The sequence below is a fragment of the Zalophus californianus genome, chromosome 11 (assembly GCF_009762305.2).
Source record: "Zalophus californianus isolate mZalCal1 chromosome 11, mZalCal1.pri.v2, whole genome shotgun sequence".
Taxonomy (NCBI): domain Eukaryota; kingdom Metazoa; phylum Chordata; class Mammalia; order Carnivora; family Otariidae; genus Zalophus; species Zalophus californianus.
Genome location: NC_045605.1, coordinates 68,115,454 through 68,124,043, shown reverse-complemented (window position 1 = coordinate 68,124,043; position 8,590 = coordinate 68,115,454).

Sequence of the window (8,590 nt, the reverse complement as noted above, 5' to 3'; positions counted from 1 at the left end):
CTAGGCCTGTCGGGCAAGGAAGCCTGAAAGTGGCACTTTACTGCCCTCTGCTGTCCACCTGGAAAACTCTCCGCGTGCGGCCGGCACCTTGGCCACCCTTAAAATCCCAAGGAGCTTGGCCCCCAGCACTCGCCCAACCCTTCTTAAAAGTGCACCCCAAAGACCAGGGTAGGACCAGGACCAGCTATATAATCTGAGGGGTCCAGTGAAAATGCAGGGCATCTTGTTAGAAAGTGTATTAAAGATTTCAAGATGGCGACAACAGAGCGTTACACCAAATGCCAGGCACTTACTTTTGAGGGGGGTGCCCTATACAAACGCGCGTGTCCCCTGCCCCTGAAGCTGGCTTTCCTTCATTACTGCCTGCTCCTGACATTGAACTTCTGGATCTATGGCATAGTCTCAATAGTTCTCTGAGGAACGGAAATTTAGTAGAAGTTGTCTGGGGAGAAGGGGTGGGGAGAGGGCCTCCCCTTGCAAGCCAGACTGGTGGGGGGTGAGTTTCTCTTGGCTCTCACGCAGCCACACATCTCATCTCTCCCCTGTGCACTGCTGGAGTGTGAGGAAGCCAGAAAAACATAGCACGCCTTGTCCTGGCCTTGGGAACCAATTCAGACTCAGGAATTGGACAGATGGAGAGTCAAATATCAACATTATTATAGTACAGACTATACTGGAGGACAGAGCTTACCTATAACTAAAGCATGTGCTAAAATCCACCCTCACACTCCCCCAGCAGAGACCCACCCAAATGAGAACGTGGAGTGGCTGCTGTCACCCACGAACCAGGGAATTGCCTGTACCTCCATGGGCACAATAAGGAGTAGAGCAAGACACCAAGAGTCATTAGAGAAAAATCCCTGTCTATGGAAACCAGAGCCGTGGAGGGAAAGTGTGTCTCCCGTATTAGTTAGGGACTGACTAGGAAAATAGAAACCACTCCAAGTATTTACAACAAAGGGAATTTGAGGCTGGAATTGGTTTTACAGGTGGTAGAGGTGCTGAGAAGTGAAAGCACAAGGTCAACAGGAAGAGAGGAAGTCACCCCCACTTTTCAGACGGAGGGGTGAAGGGGTAAGTTGGGGTGGTGGGAGGCGGCAGACCACTCGGTCCCTCAGACAGGAACTAGAGCCATGGGGGAAATATGTCTGTGGCTCTTCCTGAAATGGAAAGGCGGGGGGGGGGGGGGGGACGATGGCCCCTGCCTTCTTCCCCTCCTTCTAGGACCTTCCATTGGACACACTCAGCTGAGAGGCACCTGATGCAGGAGCCTGGAGAAGATAATCCACAGGGATCCGTTCCCCTGCATTTCCCCCCGCCGTTCTAGAGCACAGGACGGCCCTGGACAGAACGCTCCCTCGACAGTTACAAACTCAAATGATTGCCCATTGCCTGTTGGGTAGGAGGTAAATTCTGCCCCATGCCATGAGAGGTCTCTCACAGGCCAGACCACTTTATAAATAAACCACATGTCCTCCTACCCCCTTTTCCTTGTTCTGTCAGCTTACTCCCTAATTCTTACCTCGCTCCCTCTCCTGGAACATCCTTCGTCCACACCACCCCCTTCTCTCTCCTCCTCCTTCCCCGTCCACTGCCCCGCATTCTCCTCCCTCCATGCGTCTCCTACTTTTCCTTCCCCTCGTCCTTGTTTCCATCCTTTCCTTTTGCATACTTTCTCCCTCCTTTCTTTCCTGCGTATTAACGAGCAGATTGAAGTCGAGGTCTTTGCGTTTATTAGCTGTTATTGTTTTCCAATAAGTAGTTCTTAAAAACAAAATATTAAAACATACCGTACCCCTTAACCTCCACCCCCCACAACCACCACACCTAGTAGACCCCAAATCCAGATGTAACCTATGGAAACCAGGCCACTCTTCACCAAGCCCCAGGATGGCATCTTGATTTCTCAGCAGGATTGGAAAACCCATACAGAAGCTCAAAACCTGCTCCCCGCAAAATAAGCCTCTTGATATTTGCCCCTAGAACATCAGTCAGCCTTCTGTTTGCAGTAATGATTGCCCCAGATTTTACTGGACAGACATCACACAAAATGAAAGCCCTGAAAGCACTGGAGAGTGAAGGGAAACGGGTAGATTTTGGTGGGAAGTGCATGGAGAGAGAGAGAGAAGTGAGAGGAAGTGAGCTCCCCGTTTCTTCTGGTTCTAGTCTGGGTCAGGTGCAGGCCACATTGTGTGGGCCAGTGTTGGTGCTGGTGGAAAAGGAGCCATCTTTTTGGCCTCTGAAAATAGAAGCAGCTACAGCTGCCAAAGGGAGGAGAGGGAGTCCTGGAAGGGAAAGAGCGGGAGAGGGGTTACCCCAGTTCTATCTGGTTCCATCTCTGGCCCACCCCTGGACCATGCTTACAGAGAACAGACGCAAAGCATCTCAGCTAAAGGCAAAAGAGTCATTGGGGCTGCTGCCCAAGACACAGCTTTTAGAGTTCAATCCAGGAAAACACCTATTAAAACAAAATGAAATAAAAGCTATTAGGAAAAAAAATCAGAAGTTAGAGCCTCCACAATTAACATTAATAATATATATAATCCAAATTACCCAACATAGGAAGAGCCAGAAAAATGGGATATACTCTCGAGTGAAAAGACGTTATGCGAAAAGAATCAAACACGAAGAACTACATGCTGAATGATTGTGTGAAATTTTAGAACAGGCAATGTTACAGGGAGAGAAAGCAGACCTGTGCTAGCCCGAGGCTGGGTGAGGGGAGGGTATTGATTGCAGAGGGATATGGGAAACTTTTTGGGAGTGATGGATATGTTCTATATCTTGATTGTGATGATGGTTATACAACTGTATGTAGTTGTCCTAACGCACCAAATTCTACACTAAAAATGAGGGGATTTTACTGTATTGTAAATTGTATCTCAATAAAATTGGAGAAAGAGTAACCAAACAAACAAACAAAATCACAGCCAGTGGGCTCTGTCTCATAGCTGCAAGATATTGGCCCATATTTTCTTCCTCCCCTTCTTCTTTCTCCTCTTCCTTCTTTTTTTCTGATTGGACCCATGGGGCTATAACATTCTTGTACAGTGCCTGCAACACTTTTGAAAGTATTTGTTATAAACAGAGGTATCAGTTTTGTTGGGTTGTAGATGATATATGCTAACCTTCCTTAAGTAATGCTGGATTGTTTTCTAAAATGGTTGTACCAGGGGCGCCTGGGTGGCTCAGTTGGTTAAGCGTCTGCCTTCGGCTCAGGTCAGCATCCTGGGGTCCTGAGATCGAGCCCCTGGCATCATGCTCCCTGCTCAGCGGGGAGCCTGCTTCTCTCTCTCTCTCTCTGCTGCTCCCCCTGCTTGTGCTCTCACTGTCAAATAAATAAAATTTTTAAAAAAAATAAAATGGTTGTACCAATTTATACTTCTACCAGCATGTCTGAAAGCTCCATTGCTCCATATTTTTGCCCACACTTGGTATCATCAGATTTGAAAATTTTAAATCTGCTGGGCAAATCTTATTTTAACTTGCATTCCTCTTATTACTAATAGAGCTGAGTATATTTCCATATGTTTATTAGCCAAGATTTCTTTTGGGGGGAAGTGACCAAATCTTTCTCCATTTTTGACTGGGTTATTTTGCATAGTGATTCATAATGTCCTTTGTATATTATTTGTATGTTTTTATCCCTTATTGTCATAATTACAAATATCTTTTAGTTTATGGCAGTTATTTTCACTATCTTTATAATTAACAGAATTTATGAATTATAATTAGTCTATCAATTTTTCCCCTTTGGGCCTTTTTTTAAATCTCTTTTAAGAACTCCTTGCCTAATCAAAAGTTTTGAAAATATTCTGTGTTTACTTCTAAAAACTTTATAGTTTTGCCTTTCTTATGTACATCTTTAACTTACCTTTAATTGATTTCAGGGCATGCCGTGAAGTCAAGATACATTTTCACTTTTCCCGGTAGTTAAGCAATTTTTCCACCAGCATTTATTGAATAGTCTCTTAGCCCACTAGTCCGCAGTGCCATTTCCGTCATGTATCAAGGCTTGATCTCCCTAGTCTACTCCATTAGTGAATTTATCTAATCCTGCATTATTAGCACACAGTTTTATTTAGGGCTTTATAATAAATGTCAGTGTCTTGATATAGACTCCTGTATCAGTCACAGAATCAGGACACAGAAACCACAGCAGTTACTTTAACAGGGAAAAATGTAATATAAAGAACTGTTAACGAATAGGAAGTGCTTAACCCGTAAAAGGGGTAAAGGAAGACTCCAAGAGTCCAGATGTAGCAGGCTGCTACTACCTCCACGATGAAGAAGAGGGAACAAAGAAGGAACTAGACCTTTGGAGAATCACACGCGTTCCCAACCAAAGGCTGAGGTATATGCAGCCAGCTTGTTGCAGAGAAACTTGACGGGGGTTATGGGCCAGAGCTGAAGTGTAGATAGAAATGGTCCACCATTGCCATAGGGTGTGGAGCTGGTCTGTAGAAACTACCTACTTAGCGGAGACAGTGGCCTGAGGGCACAGTCAGAGCCACTGTAGACATGGCCTCTTGGAGCCCCACAGAAGCACCCACGGTGGGGGAAAGGGTGGCCTGAAGGCACAGCTGGAGCTGCTTCTCCAGGGCTACTGGGCTTCTGTGCTGAATGATAATAATGGAGGAATGAGCCCAGAAAGAAACGCCTTCCGGCCACTGTTGCCTTTGCAGTGTAACTCCAGCGCCCTCTATCGGCAAAGCAAAACACTGTGCCAGCTGCAAGGAGTTAAGTGTTAGCGTCCAGCAACAGGCTCACTAAGAGGGCCAAGAAGGTGGACTTGGAGATAAGAGGAAATTGATTACTGGCACCATCTTCTAACTTGTGCTTACCTTCGAAAGTTCCTAACGATTTTTGGTCCCTTGCATTGTCATGCGCCTAAGTGGGGGAGTGGAGGGAATTGAATTTTTACTTGGACTTCATTTAATCTATAGATTTATTTGTTGGAACTGACAGCTTTACACAATTGATTCTTCCAGTTCGTGAACATTTGGATCTCTTCATTTATTTAGGTCTTCCTTAAAGCTTTCCAGTAGCATTTTTATCATTTTCTCAATAAAGAGCTCTTACGGCTTCTGTTCGGTTTATACTTCAGTACTTCATATTTTTAAAGCAAATGGTGTTTTTAAAACTTTTCTATTTCTTACTATTATACAAAAAAATGCAATTTATTTTTGGTATGTTGCTTTGTACTCAGCAACAGGTTAAACTTACTTCCCAATTCTAGTAATATATCTATATATTCTTTTGGATTTTCTGCATGTACAAGTTTATCTTCCAAGAATAATGACAAGAGTAGATTCCCTTATGTATTTCTTATTCTTGCCTTACTATACTGTCTAGAGCCTCAGTATGTTGAGTAAAAGTGGTAGATACAGGGGATCTTTGCCACATTCCCAACATCAAAAGAAATGTTACTGCCCTTAGCTCATTACTTTATAGATACCTTTCATCAGTTCAGAAAGGTTTCTTCTAGTCCTAATTTGCTAAGAAGTTTTTTAGAAATTATGAATGGACATTGAACTCTATCAGACACATTTATCTTCATCCATTGAGATAACCTGTGATTTTTCATCTGTTGATGTGACTCACATGGGTTATTTTCTAATGTAAACCAACCTTGTATTCCGGGGATGAACCCAATTTTGTCATCAGTCATTATGCTTTATGCACATTGTTATACTCAAATTGATATTTTGTCAAATTTATGCTCCCAAGCGAGATTAACCTAACATTTTCCTTTTTCATATTATCCTTGTTGGTATTCTAGCTTTATAAAATAAGTTGGGGAGTATATTTAGAATCAATCTTCTCATATACCCTTGACTGCCTCCTTTCCCTGCCTTGACTGGCATCCCACACATGCCAGGGTTTCTCTACTCTTTTAGACTTCAATGAAACACCACCACATTATAAGATACGGGATCTGAATTCCCGAGCAGCTCCTAAGAGGTGGATGATGCCACGCAGAGGGACATGCAATTGTATCCCTATGGGGTGATGACCAGTGAGAACTGGGAAATGGAGGTTACCTGATAGCCAAATTACTCCCTTTTCCTTCTCCCATTGACTACTTCAAGATACTGTTCTTCCCAGAAACTTTCCTAAAATCCACACAATAGTCTCACATGTTGAATGACCTAATATGTCTGTTTCAACTCACTGTGAAGTGGCAGTGATACATTAATGCATCACATTGCACTTCATAAGATTTCCCTTGCTTTACTTCCTCTCATTGACTCTGCTGAGTTTGCATTTCCCAAATAAAGTTTTAGTATCTTAATCCTTGCCTCAGGCTCTGCTTTCTAGAAGACCTAAGCTAAGACCAGATAGTATTTGTTCTATGCACTGGAGTATTTTGTTTAAGATTGCAGGATTTTGTTTCTTTGAGGTTTGATAATGCTCCCTAGTAAACTATTTAGGTCTGGGTTTTTCTGTTGGGAACTAGTGTTTAATTTTCTTTAAGGGCTCTAAGACTACTCTCTTCAGAATTTCTACTTCTTTGTGAGGCAATTTTCGTAAGTTCTAGTTTTCTAAGAACTCATCACTTTTATCTATCCTTACACATTTATTGGCATAAAATTTATATTTTTATCTATTTCATTGCACTTTTATTAATATCTTTAAGATCTGTAGTGATGTTCCTATTTTCATTGCTATTACTGTTTTTTGTTTGGTTGGTTCTCCCTCTCCCTCTCCTTCCCTTATCGATCACGCTAAGGGTTTGTAGATTTTATTAGTATTTTCGAAGAACGAACTTTTGACTTTGTTGATCTCTATCATGTTTTCTATGTCATTAGTTTGCCCTTATATTTATTAGTTCCTTCCATTTTTAATTTTTTTCTTTTAAACTTCATGAATTGAATGCCTAGCTCATTAGTTTTTAGTCTTTTTTTTAAATATTTTATTTATTTGACACAGAGAGAGAGAGAGAGAGAGAGAGAGAGAGAGAGCACCCGCAGGGAGGGAGGGAGAAGCAGGCTTCCCACTGAGCAGAGAGCCTGATATGGGGCTTGATCTCAGGATCCTGGGATCATGACCTGAGCCAAAAGCAGACACTTAACCAACTGAGCCACCCAGGTGCCCCCCATCTTTCTTCTTTTCTAATATGCATGTTTCTAAGCATGTTGGTCTAGTGCCCCCTACATACTGCTTTAACTGCATTCTACATATTTTAGTAGGTGGTACTTCTTTAACATATAGTTTCAAATATTTATTAATTTCCATGACTTTTCTGTGTTAATTAAAAATGTTTAATAATTGCCAAATACATGGGGCTTTTCTAAAGATCCTTTTTATACTGATTTCTAGCTTAATTGCCTGTGGCCATAGAAGATTGTGTATTGCAGCAATCCTTTGAAATATATTGACACTTGCTTAATTTGCCAAGAACATGGTTTTCATATTGTTCTATATGTGACTGAAAAATTATGAATGACAATGTTGTGATAACAGAATGTGTGTGCACACCCACGTAATCAAGACTTCAATTTTCCTATGTATCTCCTGATATTTGACTGCTTGTTCCATCAATTACTGAAAGATGACTCTGGATTTATTTATTTTTTTCTTTATGGTTCTCTCATTTTTGTTTTATGTCAAGACAGTTTTACTAAGCACATACCAAAGTACAATATTTCATCTTCATAGCAAATTTAACATTGTATCTTATGAAGTGAAATCTTTAAGATTTAAAAAAAATATATTTTATTTATTTGACACAGAGAGAGAGAGAGAGAGAGAGCGAGAGAGAGAGAGAGAGAGAGAGGGAACACAAGCAGGGGGAGCGGGAGAGGGAGAAGCAGGCTTCCAGCTGAGCAGGGAGCCTGATGCGGGGCTGGATCCCAGGACCCTGGGATCATGACCTGAGCCGAAGGCAGACACTTAACGACTGAGCCACCAGGTGCCCCGAAATCTTTAAGATTTAATCTTAATATCTCTTAAGGCTCCCAAATGAACTGCACTCAAGTCTTTTTTTCAAGGTCCACTTCTGGGACGACTTAATTAAGACATTTGGTCCCCTGGGATGTTGTAGCACCACAATACCTAAGACAGCCACCTTTGATAAATTGGCACTGGATCTATCAGCAAGGGGATGCACTAACTTATGCAAGCTCTAGCATGTGAGGGTGGTATTAATTTATAATTGTGGAATAGGCTGGTTATTGCTAAGTGCAATCAGTGCACAGAAAGAAGAAAATGTCATGCTCAACTCAGGGCATGGTGTAAACGATCTTCCTGGCAGCGTTTGAAAAAATCCTTAGCTCATGCAGCTGGATGACAGCCCGTGCCAAAAACCAAGCCAGAAATTACAAATAAAGCTGAATTCACAGCCTTCACAAATCTGTTACAGTCAGGCCCTAAAAGTAAGTAGCTGCACCCTGAAAGTTGTGGTGGGGACGTCAGGGTGGAAACACTGAGAGCTTTGAACCCAATTCCTCTGAACCCTCTGGGCTACTAAGTCCACTATCCCTTGCCGGGATAGCAGCCTACCCTACATGGGGAGACCATGTCAAGGCCTCAACTGAAATGGATGCCTCAAAAGATGAAGTACTTGCCTGCCCAAGATCTGCCCCAC